At 43.0% G+C, this 16,298-nt stretch overlaps 1 protein-coding gene across 1 annotated transcript in view; it reads right to left on the bottom strand.

Moving 5' to 3' along the window:
* Positions 1 to 15,478, bottom strand: part of LOC142151154 (histidine N-acetyltransferase) — a 32,604-nt gene extending 17,126 nt beyond the window's left edge. The window contains exon 1 of the mRNA XM_075206513.1: positions 15,364 to 15,478. The gene's annotated coding sequence lies outside the window, so the exon portion shown is untranslated. The remainder of the gene's footprint in view (positions 1 to 15,363) is intronic.
* Positions 15,479 to 16,298: the final 820 nt, after the last annotated feature.

The raw sequence follows: 16,298 nt of genomic DNA, 5'->3' as shown, positions 1-16,298 counted from the left end.
GTAATAGAGGGATGAGTAACAGAAGGAATGAGTAATAGAGGGATGAGTGACAGAAGGAATGAGTAATAGAGGGATGAGTGACAGAAGGAAAGAGTAATAGAGGGATGAGTGACAGAAGGAATGAGTAATAGAGGGATAAGTGACAGAAGGAATGAGTAATAGAGGGATGAGTGACAGAAGTAATGAGTAATAGAGGGATGTGTGACAGAAGTAATGAGTAATAGAGGGATGAGTGACAGAAGGAATGAGTAATAGAGGGATGAGTGACAGAAGGAATGAGTAATAGAGGGATGAGTGACAGAAGGAATGAGTAATAGAGGGATGTGTGACCGAAGTAATGAGTAATAGAGGGATGTGTGACAGAAGTAATGAGTACTAGAGGGATGAGTGACAGAAGGAATGAGTAATAGAGGGATGAGTGATGAACGAATAAAACATGGGATAAGTAGCTGAGAATAATGTAAGAAGGAATGAGTAAATGAGGGAGATGTGACAGAAGCAGTAAGTAAGAGGAATGAGTGATGTGAAGAATAACATTGGGGATAAGCTGCTGAGATGAATGACAGAAGGAATGAGTAATAGAGGGATGAGTGACAGAAGGAATAAGTAATAGAGGGATGTGTGACAGAAGGAATGAGTAATAGAGGGATGAGTGACAGAAGGAATGAGTAATAGAGGGATGAGTGACAGAAGGAATGAGTAATAGAGGGATGAGTGACAGAAGGAATGAGTAATAGAGGGATGTGTGACAGAAGGAATGAGTAATAGAGGGATGAGTGACAGAAGGAATGAGTAATAGAGGGATGAGTGACAGAAGGAATGAGTAATAAAAGGGATGAGTGACAGAAGGAATGAGTAATAAAGGGATGAGTGACAGAAGGAATGAGTAATAGAGGGATGAGTGACAGAAGGAATAAGTAATAGAGGGATGTGTGACAGAAGGAATAAGTAATAGAGGGATGAGTGACAGAAGGAATGAGTAATAGAGGGATGTGTGACAGAAGGAATGAGTAATAGAGGGATGTGTGACAGATGTAATGAGTAATAGAGGGATGAGTAACAGAAGGAATGAGTAATAGAGGGATGTGTGACAGAAGGAATGAGTAATAGAGGGATGAGTGACAGAAGGAATGAGTAATAGAGGGATGAGTGACAGAAGAATTGAGTAATAGAGGGATGTGTGACCGAAGTAATGAGTAATAGAGGGATGTGTGACAGAAGTAATGAGTACTAGAGGGATGAGTGACAGAAGGAATGAGTAATAGAGGGATGAGTGATGAACGAATAAAACATGGGATAAGTAGCTGAGAATAATGTAAGAAGGAATGAGTAAATGAGGGAGATGTGACAGAAGCAGTAAGTAAGAGGAATGAGTGATGTGAAGAATAACATTGGGGATAAGCTGCTGAGATGAATGACAGAAGGAATGAGTAATAGAGGGATGAGTGACAGAAGGAATAAGTAATAGAGGGATGTGTGACAGAAGGAATGAGTAATAGAGGGATGAGTGACAGAAGGAATGAGTAATAGAGGGATGAGTGACAGAAGGAATGAGTAATAGAGGGATGAGTGACAGAAGGAATGAGTAATAGAGGGATGAGTGACAGAAGGAATGAGTAATAGAGGGATGTGTGACAGAAGGAATGAGTAATAGAGGGATGAGTGACAGAAGGAATGAGTAATAGAGGGATGAGTGACAGAAGGAATGAGTAATAAAAGGGATGAGTGACAGAAGGAATGAGTAATAGAGGGATGAGTGACAGAAGGAATGAGTAATAGAGGGATGAGTGACAGAAGGAATGAGTAATAAAAGGGATGAGTGACAGAAGGAATGAGTAATAAAGGGATGAGTGACAGAAGGAATGAGTAATAAAGGGATGAGTGACAGAAGGAATAAGTAATAGAGGGATGTGTGACAGAAGGAATAAGTAATAGAGGGATGAGTGACAGAAGGAATGAGTAATAGAGGGATGTGTGACAGAAGGAATGAGTAATAGAGGGATGTGTGACAGATGTAATGAGTAATAGAGGGATGAGTAACAGAAGGAATGAGTAATAGAGGGATGAGTGACAGAAGGAATGAGTAATAGAGGGATGAGTGACAGAAGGAAAGAGTAATAGAGGGATGAGTGACAGAAGGAATGAGTAATAGAGGGATAAGTGACAGAAGGAATGAGTAATAGAGGGATGAGTGACAGAAGTAATGAGTAATAGAGGGATGTGTGACAGAAGTAATGAGTAATAGAGGGATGAGTGACAGAAGGAATGAGTAATAGAGGGATGAGTGACAGAAGGAATGAGTAATAGAGGGATGAGTGACAGAAGGAATGAGTAATAGAGGGATGTGTGACCGAAGTAATGAGTAATAGAGGGATGTGTGACAGAAGTAATGAGTACTAGAGGGATGAGTGACAGAAGGAATGAGTAATAGAGGGATGAGTGATGAACGAATAAAACATGGGATAAGTAGCTGAGAATAATGTAAGAAGGAATGAGTAAATGAGGGAGATGTGACAGAAGCAGTAAGTAAGAGGAATGAGTGATGTGAAGAATAACATTGGGGATAAGCTGCTGAGATGAATGACAGAAGGAATGAGTAATAGAGGGATGAGTGACAGAAGGAATAAGTAATAGAGGGATGTGTGACAGAAGGAATGAGTAATAGAGGGATGAGTGACAGAAGGAATGAGTAATAGAGGGATGAGTGACAGAAGGAATGAGTAATAGAGGGATGAGTGACAGAAGGAATGAGTAATAGAGGGATGTGTGACAGAAGGAATGAGTAATAGAGGGATGAGTGACAGAAGGAATGAGTAATAGAGGGATGAGTGACAGAAGGAATGAGTAATAAAAGGGATGAGTGACAGAAGGAATGAGTAATAAAGGGATGAGTGACAGAAGGAATGAGTAATAGAGGGATGAGTGACAGAAGGAATAAGTAATAGAGGGATGTGTGACAGAAGGAATAAGTAATAGAGGGATGAGTGACAGAAGGAATGAGTAATAGAGGGATGTGTGACAGAAGGAATGAGTAATAGAGGGATGTGTGACAGATGTAATGAGTAATAGAGGGATGAGTAACAGAAGGAATGAGTAATAGAGGGATGAGTGACAGAAGGAATGAGTAATAGAGGGATGAGTGACAGAAGGAAAGAGTAATAGAGGGATGAGTGACAGAAGGAATGAGTAATAGAGGGATAAGTGACAGAAGGAATGAGTAATAGAGGGATGAGTGACAGAAGTAATGAGTAATAGAGGGATGTGTGACAGAAGTAATGAGTAATAGAGGGATGAGTGACAGAAGGAATGAGTAATAGAGGGATGAGTGACAGAAGGAATGAGTAATAGAGGGATGAGTGACAGAAGGAATGAGTAATAGAGGGATGTGTGACCGAAGTAATGAGTAATAGAGGGATGTGTGACAGAAGTAATGAGTACTAGAGGGATGAGTGACAGAAGGAATGAGTAATAGAGGGATGAGTGATGAACGAATAAAACATGGGATAAGTAGCTGAGAATAATGTAAGAAGGAATGAGTAAATGAGGGAGATGTGACAGAAGCAGTAAGTAAGAGGAATGAGTGATGTGAAGAATAACATTGGGGATAAGCTGCTGAGATGAATGACAGAAGGAATGAGTAATAGAGGGATGAGTGACAGAAGGAATAAGTAATAGAGGGATGTGTGACAGAAGGAATGAGTAATAGAGGGATGAGTGACAGAAGGAATGAGTAATAGAGGGATGAGTGACAGAAGGAATGAGTAATAGAGGGATGAGTGACAGAAGGAATGAGTAATAGAGGGATGAGTGACAGAAGGAATGAGTAATAGAGAGATGATCATCAGAAGGAATGAGTAATAGAGGGATGAGTGGTGGAAAAAATAACACGGGAAAAGTAGCTTAAATGAATGACAGAAGGAATGAATGACAGATGGAATGAGTAACGGAAGGAGTAGTTTATTGGATAAGTATGTGAGATAAGTAACAGAAGGATTGAGTAACAGAGGGGTGAGTGATGGAAGGAGTGACATGAGTGATGATTGACTGATATGAGTGACACAGGAGATAAGTGGCAGAAGGAATGACACAGGAGATAAGTGACAGAAGGAATGACACAGGAGATAAGTGACAGATGAGTGACTCAGGAGATAAGTGACAGAAGGAATGACACAGGAGATAAGTGACAGAATGACACAGGAGATAAGTGACATAATAAGTGACACAGGAGATAAGTGACAGAATGAGTGACACAGGAAATAAGTGACAGAATGAGTGACACAGGAGATAAGTGACAGAATGAGTGACACAGGAGATAAGTGACAGAAGGAGTGACACAGAAGATAAGTGACAGAATGAGTGACACAGGAGATAAGTGACAGAATGAGTGACACAGGAGATAAGTGACAGAAGAAATGACACAGGAGATAAGTGACAGAATGAGTTACACAGGAGATAAGTGACAGAAGGAATGACACAGGAGATAAGTGACGGAAGGAGTGACACAGAAGATGAGTGACAGAATGAGTGACACAGGAGATAAGTGACAGAATGAGTGACACAAGAGATAAGTGACAGAATGAGTGACACAGGAGATAAGTGACAGAAGGAGTGACACAAGAGATAAGTGACAGAATGAGTGACACAGGAGATAAGTGACAGAAGGAGTGACACAGAAGATAAGTGACAGAATGAGTGACACAGGAGATAAGTGACAGAATGAGTGACTCAAGAGATAAGTGACAGTAGGAATGACACAAGAGATAAGTGACAGAAGGAATGACACAGGAGATAAGTGACAGAATGAGTGACACAGGAGATAAGTGACAGAAGGAGTGACACAGAAGATAAGTGACAGAATGAGTGACACAGGAGATAAGTGACAGAATGAGTGACTCAAGAGATAAGTGACAGTAGGAATGACACAAGAGATAAGTGACAGAAGGAATGACACAGGAGATAAGTGACAGAATGAGTGACACAGGAGATAAGTGACAGAAGGAATGTCCAGGAGATAAGTGACAGAATGAGTGACACAGGAGATAAGTGACAAAAGGAATGACACAGGAGATAAGTGACGGAAGGAGTGACACAGAAGATGAGTGACAGAATGAGTGACACAGGAGATAAGTGACAGAATGAGTGACACAAGAGATAAGTGACAGAAGGCATGACACAAGAGATAAGTGACAGAATGAGTGACACAGGAGATAAGTGACAGAAGGAGTGACACAGGAGATAAGTGACAGAATGAGTGACACAGGAGATAAGTGACAGAAGGAATGTCCAGGAGATAAGTGACAGAATGAGTGACACAGGAGATAAGTGACAAAAGGAATGACACAGGAGATAAGTGACGGAAGGAGTGACACAAGATATAAGTGACAGAAGGAATGACACAAGAGATAAGTGACAGAAGGAATGACACAAGAGATAAGTGACAGAATGAGTGACACAGGAGATAAGTGACAGAATGAGTGACACAGGAGATAAGTGACAGAAGGAGTGACACAGGAGATAAGTGACAGAATGAGTGACACAGGTGATAAGTGACAGAATGAGTGACACAGGAGATAAGTGACAGAAGGAATGTCCAGGAGATAAGTGACAAAATGAGTGACACAGGTGATAAATGACAGAATGAGTGACACAAGATATAAGTGACAGAAGGAATGTCCAGGAGATAAGTGACAGAAGGAATGACACAGGAGATAAGTGACAGAAGGAGTGACACAGGAGATAAGTGACAGAAGGAATGACACCGAAGATAAGTGACAGAATGAGTGACACAGGAGATAAGTGACAGAATGAGTGACACAGGAGATAAGTGACAGAAGGAGTGACACAGGAGATAAGTGACAGAATGACACAGGAGATAAGTGACATAATAAGTGACACAGGAGATAAGTGACAGAAGGAATGACACAGGAAATAAGTGACATAATGAGTGACACAGGAGATAAGTGACAGAATGAGTGACACAGGAGATAGTTGACAGAATGACACAAGAGATAAGTGACAGAAGGAGTGACACAGGAGATAAGTGACAGAATGAGTGACACAGGAAATAAGTGACAGAATGAGTGACACAGGAGATAAGTGACAGAAGAAATGACACAGGAGATAAGTGACAGAAGGAATGACACTGAAGATAAGTGACAGAATGAGTGACACAGGAGATAATTGACAGAAGGAATGACACAGGAGATAAGTGACAGAAGGAATGACACAGGAGATAAGTGACAGAATGACACAGGAGATAAGTGACATAATAAGTGACACAGAAGATAAGTGACAGAAGGAGTGACACAGGAGATAGTTGACAGAATGACACAGGAGATAAGGGACAGAATGAGTGACACAGGAAATAAGTGACAGAATGAGTGACACAGGAGATAAGTGACAGAATGAGTGACACAGGAGATAAGTGACAGAAGAAATGACACAGGAGATAAGTGACAGAATGAGTTACACAGGAGATAAGTGACAGAAGGAATGACACAGGAGATAAGTGACGGAAGGAGTGACACAGAAGATGAGTGACAGAATGAGTGACACAGGAGATAAGTGACAGAATGAATGACACAAGAGATAAGTGACAGAATGAGTGACACAGGAGATAAGTGACAGAAGGAGTGACACAGAAGATAAGTGACAGAATGAGTGACACAGGAGATAAGTGACAGAAGGAAGGACACAAGAGATAAGTGACACAGGAGATAAGTGACAGAAGGAGTGACACAGAAGATAAGTGACAGAAGGAATGACACAAGAGATAAGTGACAGAATGAGTGACACAGGAGATAAGTGACAGAAGGAGTGACACAGAAGATAAGTGACAGAATGAGTGACACAGGAGATAAGTGACAGAATGAGTGACTCAAGAGATAAGTGACAGTAGGAATGACACAAGAGATAAGTGACAGAAGGAATGACACAGGAGATAAGTGACAGAATAAGTGACACAGGAGATAAGTGACAGAAGGAATGTCCAGGAGATAAGTGACAAAATGAATGACACAGGTGATAAGTGACAGAATGAGTGACACAAGATATAAGTGACAGAAGGAATGTCCAGGAGATAAGTGACAGAAGGAATGACACAGGAGATAAGTGACAGAAGGAATGACACCGAAGATAAGTGACAGAATGAGTGACACAGGAGATAAGTGACAGAAGGAATGACACAGGAGATAAGTGACAGAAGGAATGACACAGGAGATAAGTGACAGAATGAGTGACACAGGAGATAAGTGAGAGAAGGAATGACACAGGAGATAAGTGACAGAAGGAATGACACAGGAGATAAGTAACAGAAGGAATGTCCAGGAGATAAGTGACAGAAGGAATGACACAGGAGATAAGTGACAGAATGAGTGACACAGGAGATAAGTGACAGAAGGAATGACACAGGAGATAAGTGACAGAATGAGTGACACAGGAGATAAGTGACAGAAGGAATGACACAGGAGATAAGTGACAGAAGGAATGACACAGGAGATAAGTAACAGAAGGAATGTCCAGGAGATAAGTGACAGAATGAGTGACACAGGAGATAAGTGACAGAAGGAATGACACAGGAGATAAGTGAGAGAATGAGTGACACAGGAGATAGGTGACAGTAGGAGTGACACAGGAGATAAGTGACAGAAGGAGTGACACAGGAGATAAGTGACAGAAGGAGTGACACAGGAGAAAAGTGACAGAAGGAATGACACAGGAGATAAGTGACAGAAGGAATGACACAGAAGATAAGTGACAGAATGAGTGACACAGGAGATAAGTGACAGAAGGAGTGACACAGGAGATAAGTGACAGAAGGAATGACACAGGAGATAAGTGACAGAAGGAATGACACAGGAGATAAGTGAGAGAATGAGTGGAACAGGAGAAAAGTGACAGAAGGAGTGACACAGGAGATAAGTGAGAGAATGAGTGACACAGGAGAAAAGTGACAGAAGGAGTGACACAGGAGATAAGTGATAGAATGAGTGACACAGGAGATAAGTGACAGAAGGAGTGACACAGGAGATAGGTGACAGAAGGAGTGACACAGGAGACAAATGACAGAGGGAATGACACAGGAGATAAGTGACAGAAGGAATGACACAGAAGATAAGTGACAGAAGGAATGACACAGGAGATAAGTGACAGAAGGAATGACACAGAAGATAAGTGACAGAAGGAGTGACATAGGAGATAAGTGACAGAATGAGTGACACAGGAGATAAGTGACAGAAGGAGTGACACAGGAGATAAGTGACAGAATGAGTGACACAGGAGATAAGTGACAGAAGGAGTGACACAGGAGATAAGTGACAGAATGAGTGACACAGGAGATAAGTGACAGAAGGAGTGACACAGGAGATAAGTGACAGAAGGAATGACACAGGAGATAAGTGACAGAAGGAATGACACAGGAGATAAGTGAGAGAATGAGTGGAACAGGAGATAAGTGAAAGAAGGAGTGACACAGGAGATAAGTGAGAGAATGAGTGACACAGGAGAAAAGTGACAGAAGGAGTGACACAGGAGATAAGTGACAGAATGAGTGACACAGGAGATAAGTGACAGAAGGAGTGACACAGGAGATAGGTGACAGAAGGAGTGACACAGAAGATAAGTGACAGAAGGAATGACACAGGAGATAAGTGACAGAAGGAAAGACACAGAAGATAAGTGACAGAAGGAGTAACACAGGAGATAAGTGACAGAAGGAATGACACAGGAGATAAGTGACAGAATGAGTGACACAGGAGATAAGTGACAGAAGGAGTGACACAGGAGATAAGTGACAGAATGAGTGACACAGGAGATAAGTGACAGAAGGAGTGACACAGGAGATAAGTGACAGAAGGAATGACACAAGTGATAAGTGACAGAAGAAATGACACAGAAGATAAGTGACAGAAGGAGTGACACAGGAGATAAGTGACAGAATGAGTGACACAGGAGATAAGTGACAGAAGGAATGACACAGGAGATAAGTGACAGAATGAGTGACACAGGAGATAAGTGACAGAAGGAATGACACAGGAGATAAGTGACAGAATGAATGACACAGGAGATAAGTAACAGAAGGAATGTCCAGGAGATAAGTGACAGAATGGGTGACACAGGAGATAAGTGACAGAAGGAATGACACAGGAGATAAGTGACAGAAGGAATGACACAGGAGATAAGTGAGAGAATGAGTGACACAGGAGATAAGTGACAGAAGGAGTGACACAGGAGATAAGTGACAGAAGGCGTGACACAAGAGATAAGTGACAGAAGGAATGACACAGGAGATAAGTGACAGAAGGAATGACACAGAAGATAAGTGACAGAATGAGTGAGACAGGAGATAAGTGACAGAAGGAGTGACACAGTAGATAAGTGACAGAAGGAATGACACAGGAAATAAGTGACAGAAGGAGTGACACAGGAGATAAGTTACAGAAGGCATGACACAGGAGATAAGTGACAGAAGGAATGACACAGTAGATAAGTGACAGAAGGAGTGACACAGGAGATAAGTGACAGAATGAGTGACACAGGAGATAAGTAACAGAAGGAATGTCCAGGAGATAAGTGACAGAATGAGTGACACAGGAGATAAGTGACAGAAGGAATGACACAGGAGATAAGTGACAGAATGAGTGACACAAGAGATAAGTGACAGAAGGAATGTCCAGGAGATAAGTGACAGAAGGAAGTGACACAGGAGATAAGTGACAGAAGGAATGACACAGGAGATAAGTGACAGAATGAGTGACACAGGAGATAAGTGACAGAAGGAGTGACACAGGAGATAAGTGACAGAATGAGTGACACAGGAGATAAGTGACAGAAGGAGTGACACAGGAGATAAGTGACAGAAGGAGTGACACAGGAGATAAGTGACAGAAGGAATGACACAAGTGATAAGTGACAGAAGAAATGACACAGAAGATAAGTGACAGAAGGAGTGACACAGGAGATAAGTGACAGAAGGAATGACACAGGAGATAAGTGACAGAATGAGTGACACAGGAGATAAGTGACAGAAGGAATGACACAGGAGATAAGTGACAGAATGAGTGACACAGGAGATAAGTGACAGAAGGAATGACACAGGAGATAAGTGACAGAAGGAATGACACAGGAGATAAGTAACAGAAGGAATGTCCAGGAGATAAGTGACAGAATGGGTGACACAGGAGATAAGTGACAGAAGGAATGACACAGGAGATAAGTGAGAGAATGAGTGACACAGGAGATAAGTGACAGAAGGAGTGACACAGGAGATAAGTGACAGAAGGCGTGACACAAGAGATAAGTGACAGAAGGAATGACACAGGAGATAAGTGACAGAAGGAATGACACAGAAGATAAGTGACAGAATGAGTGAGACAGGAGATAAGTGACAGAAATAGTGACACAGTAGATAAGTGACAGAAGGAATGACACAGGAAATAAGTGACAGAAGGAGTGACACAGGAGATAAGTTACAGAAGGCATGACACAGAAGATAAGTGACAGAAGGAATGACACAGTAGATAAGTGACAGAAGGAGTGACACAGTAGATAAGTGACAGAATGAGTGACACAGGAGATAAGTAACAGAAGGAATGTCCAGGAGATAAGTGACAGAATGAGTGACACAGGAGATAAGTGACAGAAGGAATGACACAGGAGATAAGTGACAGAATGAGTGACACAAGAGATAAGTGACAGAAGGAATGTCCAGGAGATAAGTGACAGAAGGAAGTGACACAGGAGATAAGTGACAGAAGGAATGACACAGGAGATAAGTGACAGAATGACACAGGAGATAAGTGACAGAAGGAATGACACAGGAGATAAGTGACAGAATGAGTGACACAGGAGATAAGTGACAGAAGGAGTGACATAGGAGATAAGTGACAGAAGGAATGACACAGGAGATAAGTGACAGAATGACACAGGAGATAAGTGACAGAAGGAATGACACAGGAGATAAGTGACAGAATGAGTGACACAGGAGATAAGTGACAGAAGGAATGACACAGGAGATAAGTGACAGAAGGAATGACACATGAGATAAGTGACAGAATGAAACAGGAGATAAGTGACAGAAGGAATGACACAGGAGATAAGTGACAGAATGAGTGACACAGGAGATAAGTGACAGAAAGAGTGACACAGGAGATAAGTGACAGAATGAGTGACACAGGAGATAAGTAACAGAATGAGTGACACAGGAGATAAGTGACAGAAGGAGTGACACAGGAGATAAGTGACAGAAGGAGTGACACAGGAAATAAGTGACAGAAGGAATGACACAGGAGATAAGTGACAGAATGAGTGACACAGGAGATAAGTGACAGAAGGAATGACACAGGAGATAAGTGACAGAAGGAAAGACACGGGAGATAAGTGACAGAATGAGTGACACAGGAGATAAGTGACAGAAGGAATGACACAGGAGATAAGTGACTGAGATGAATGAATGAAATTAGTTACTGATGAACAATTATTAACAGGGAATATTGAGCAGTAAGACAAATAGCACAGTAATCCTTTGTGCAAATAGCATTACGATAGGAATGTGAAAGAAAATTAATATCAGAATTCACACAGAATCAGATTCCCAATGGGGCAGCTGTTACCCCAGAACAGCTGCACATATCACTATATAAAGTCTATTAATAACCTACTCTAAAGTAATTCATCAATAAGCTTGTAGATAATGCCGTCGCTGCTCACGATCCCAGATATCACGTCTCGCCCCGCGACTGCACCTCCTGTACCAGCAGCTACTGAAAACCAATTAGGGAATCGTGACCCAGACCTACAAAATAATGCAGACATCTCACTGAATAATGCAGTGGAAGGAACACTCAGTGACTGGCATGTATGCCAAGAACCAGGGACACTTGTACACCTTAAAAAAAAACCCTGATTAATAGCACAATTACTGTTTCCTCCTATTACTGTGAACATTGTCCCATATACGACGGGGTTAGTGTGTCCTGATGGAGGTAGTTATGGGAGGGGGGGGGGGGTCAGGGGGCAGATCAGGGCACACATTGCCGACAGTGAGCTAGATGCAACAACGTACCGGATGGTGCGTAAAGCCATTTCTTACATTGTAGAATGAAATCGGCAAATTAATTTTGCAAACCAACATTAAATGGCCGCTTATCACAAGCTGGCCTGAGATTGGTGCTCCCACTTAACCTCACCCACCCCCCCTGCGGAGGTGAGTGAAACCCTGGGAAAAATGGCTGCTATTATATTTAGCGCCCATCATATTTCAAAGCAGTCTACATGTAAATCAGGTAACCACATAATAGTGGATACATATAGAAGTAATGTAGGCAGGATGGATATATGCATTTTGTTTTGGATCGGAGCAGTGTCCACCACAATATTCCTACACTGAATTGACAGGAGCCTCTCAACAATTCTCTCAGAGAGTCCCTGCTCCTTCAAATGTCTAACTCTTTGTCTGTGGCTTCTTAGCTATCTCCATTCCCCTCCTCACATGATGTCACTGCCCCTGTCACATGTAGCCCTGTCCTCACTAACACATCACTCATCTCCTGATATACTCTGTGCTGCTGGATGACCCTGCTCCATTCACTATATAACTCTCAGTCTGTGGCTTCTTAGCTATCTCCATTCCCCTCCTCATCTCATGTCACTGCCCCTGTCACATGCAGTCCTGTCCCTGCTCCATTCACTATATAAATCTCAGTCTGTGAATTTCTGATGCCTACATTCCCCTTCTCACATCATGTCACTGCTCCTGTCACATGCAGCCCTGTTCTCACTAACACATCACTCATCTCCTGATATATTCTGTGCTGCTTCTTCCACCATAAAACACTCAGGGCCTGAGACATTAAGGAGAGCAAAGCATAAAAGAGGAGTAACTTTGCACCAGGGCAAAACCATGTTGCATTGAAGGAGGAGGAGGTAAGTTTAAAATGTGGGGACATATTTATAATTGGGGTAAGGCATGTCCTAGATCAACTTCAATTTCAGTGTAAAAATAAAGTTATCAAGTATTTGTATGCTACATGAAAAACCAGACAGTATTTACCTTATGTGCAGAATAATAAACTAATTTGCACCCCTTGCATTGTAACATAGTTTGTCCCAGAGAACATTTACTCCTTTCTTTGCCTTAGTTTCCTTGATGACTCAGGCCCTCAGTCTGTGGATTTCCGCTGCCTCCATTCCCCCACTCACATCATGTCCCTGCCCCTGTCACATGTAGCCCTGTCCTCACTTATACATCACTCATCTCCTGATATACTCTATGCTGCTGGGGACCCTGCTCCTTCCGCTATATAACTCTCAGTCTGTATCTATCTGCTGCCTCCACTACCCTCCTCACATCATGTCACTGCCCCTGTCACATGCAGCCCTGTCCTCACTAATACATCACTAATCTCCTGATATACTCTGTGCTGCTGGGGACCCTGCTCCTTTCACTATATAACTCTCAGTCTGTATCTATCTGCTGCCTCCACTCCCCTCCTCACATCATGTCACTTCCCCTGTCACATGCAGCCCTGTCCTCAGTAACACATCACTTATCTCCTGATATACTCTGTGCTGCTGATGTCCCTGCTCCATTCACTATATAAAACTCAGTCTGTGGCTTCCTGCTGCCATCGTGCCCCCCCCCCCTTTCTCACATCATGTCATTGCCCCTGTCACATATAGCCCTGTCCTCACTAATACATCACTCATCTCCTGATATACTCTGTGCTGCTGCCCGGGACCCTGCTCCTTCCAATATATAACTATCAGTCTGCATCTATCTGCTGCCTCCACTCCCCTCCTCACATCATGTCACTTCCCCTGTCACATGCAGCCCTGTCCTCAGTAACACATCACTTATCTCCTGATATACTCTGTGCTGCTGATGTCCCTGCTCCATTCACTATATAAAACTCAGTCTGTGGCTTCCTGTTGCCACCGTGCCCCCCCCCCCTTCCTCACATCATGTCATTGCCCCTGTCACATTTAGCCCTGTCCTCACTAATACATCACTCATCTCCTGATATACTCTGTGCTGCTGGGGACCCTGCTCCTTCCAATATATAACTCTCAGTCTGTATCTACCTGCTGCCTCCATTCCCCTCCTCACATCATGTCACTGCTCCTGTCACATGCATCCCTGTTCTCACTATCTCATCACTCATATCCTGATATACTCTGTGCTGCTGGAGGACCCTGCTCCTTCCACTATAAAACTCTCAGTATGTATCTACCTGCTGCATCCATTCCCCTCCTCACATCATGTCACTGCCCCTGTCACATTTAGCCCTGTCCTCACTAATACATCACTCATCTCCTGATATACTCTGTGCTGCTGGAGGACCCTGCTCCTTCCACCATAAAACTCTCAGTCTGCAGCTTTGTGCTGCCCCCTGTCCTCACTAATGTAATCACACAACATGTTAGATCACTGCCTCCCACAGGGTCAATACCCTTGCCTCCTGAAATACTTTGTGCTGCTGATAACATTCTGTAAAATTACCATTTACCGATTTTCTCTGTTTCTGTCCTCATCTATCCATCTGTCCTTAATCATAAGTGTGAGAAGTTAATCATCTCTTCTGTCTTTATTATATATTGTACTTTTTTTTTGCATTTTAAGCATTTTATTTTATTGGTCGAAATTGCCCCACAGAAATGTGCTGTCTGTCGCATTGTAAGTATAAGGTGAACCCCCAAATACCACACCTCTGAGACGTGTGAACAATAATGTCCTTTTGACCTTTGGGTGTTTGCCACCTCATCCAAAATGATCTGGTCGCCATCAGCGTCCAAATGTTTGCCCCCCACAGATGCCACCATCTTGCCCCACAAATATCTGTGCTCTCCCGCAAAAGCTGGTTCATGAAATTTGGCAGGTGACATCATTTTGCACTTTTAAGGTTCAGAAATGTCTCTAAAGGAGCCTCGCACAGCAGTCAGGTGTCACTCGGCGATACTCCACATCACTGCCAAACAGACAGCTATTGTGTGCAGCATAGCGGAAAGCCGCCGAGATAGAGCTGCTGCAGCTCCACCATGTAAAGACTTGTAACCTTTTATCAGCACAAAAGGAGAACGTCGATAGCCTCCTGTGTTTAAACAGACCTGTCATTTATACATTTTGACAGATGTCACTTTAAATTATCATCACCTCATTGCTCTGTAAGTAACAAAAAATGCAATTATCCCGACAGACATATTTAACAGTACACATTTATCTAGTCTCCGAATAGCATATAAAAAAACTCACCTCCTCATTATAAACAGAGATCAGGACACAGACCCCCCCTCCTTATACACAGACATCAGGACACACGTATCCCTAGACCCTGGCATGAGCACACAGATCAGTATAGGTCATATTACCGGTTCAGTGCTGGGTGGCTGTCCCTGGTAGTCTTCCTATGTCTTCCTCTCTCTTGCTCTCGGTGCATCTGTCTGCCTATATCATCCCTCTGTGCCCTCCCCAATCCGAAATCCCTTATTCTGCTCCCCTCCCCCTGTATGGAAGAAAGAACAGCAGCCCCCCCCCTCCCACTTCTCACTCACCCTCCCTCCCTCCATCTCTCTCTCTCCCTTTCCCTCCATCCCTCCCACATCCAGTGATTTTACCAGCTTCCAGAGGGCTGGGCATAAAGATGGGCACATAGAGAGGGAGAGATGCTCGGCTGAGAGATGGGCAGGAAGATAAAGAGGTGCGTTCATTTGGCACTAGTCCCCCTGGGTGATAGCACGTGTCGTTCCCTCACCACCCTGCCAGCGGACAATAAAGGGAATGTCTGTACCAGGCATCCTAGCAGGGGGCAGAGAGACTCTTTATTCTCTGTCCCTAAACAAGGTGCCCACTCAGAGCCATGCTAGTGGGCAGACACAGAGTTAGCTAGGCACAAGGGGCATAAAGAGACAGGTCTATGCAGGGGCTGGCTGAGCTGAGGGGCTTCTGCCCCTCGGGCCGGTCCCATTGCTGGGTCACTGGGCATTTTATTCCCGGACTAAAATTTGCCAGCCCTCCCCTGGGTCTATGTGTTATACAACGTGGCAAACACCCAAACTATTATAACCCCAGGTAGACGAGTCACAGATAATTATTCTATAAGTTTAAGAGATCACTGTAGGGAATGGACTAAATCCTTCTTTTCTTCTAAATGTTGTTCCTCTCTGAGGTGTAATGTATAGATATTTATGTATACCCCAACCCCATATACTCTCAAATGAGTCAATTTGACTACAAATTTTTATTATATATTGACTGTATGTATAATTTTACAGACTGTTTTTACAGGACATACTGTTAAACAGAA

The sequence above is a fragment of the Mixophyes fleayi genome, chromosome 4 (genome assembly GCF_038048845.1).
Source record: "Mixophyes fleayi isolate aMixFle1 chromosome 4, aMixFle1.hap1, whole genome shotgun sequence".
Classification (NCBI taxonomy): Eukaryota; Metazoa; Chordata; class Amphibia; order Anura; family Limnodynastidae; genus Mixophyes; species Mixophyes fleayi.
This window is presented reverse-complemented; position numbering and strand designations above follow the sequence as displayed.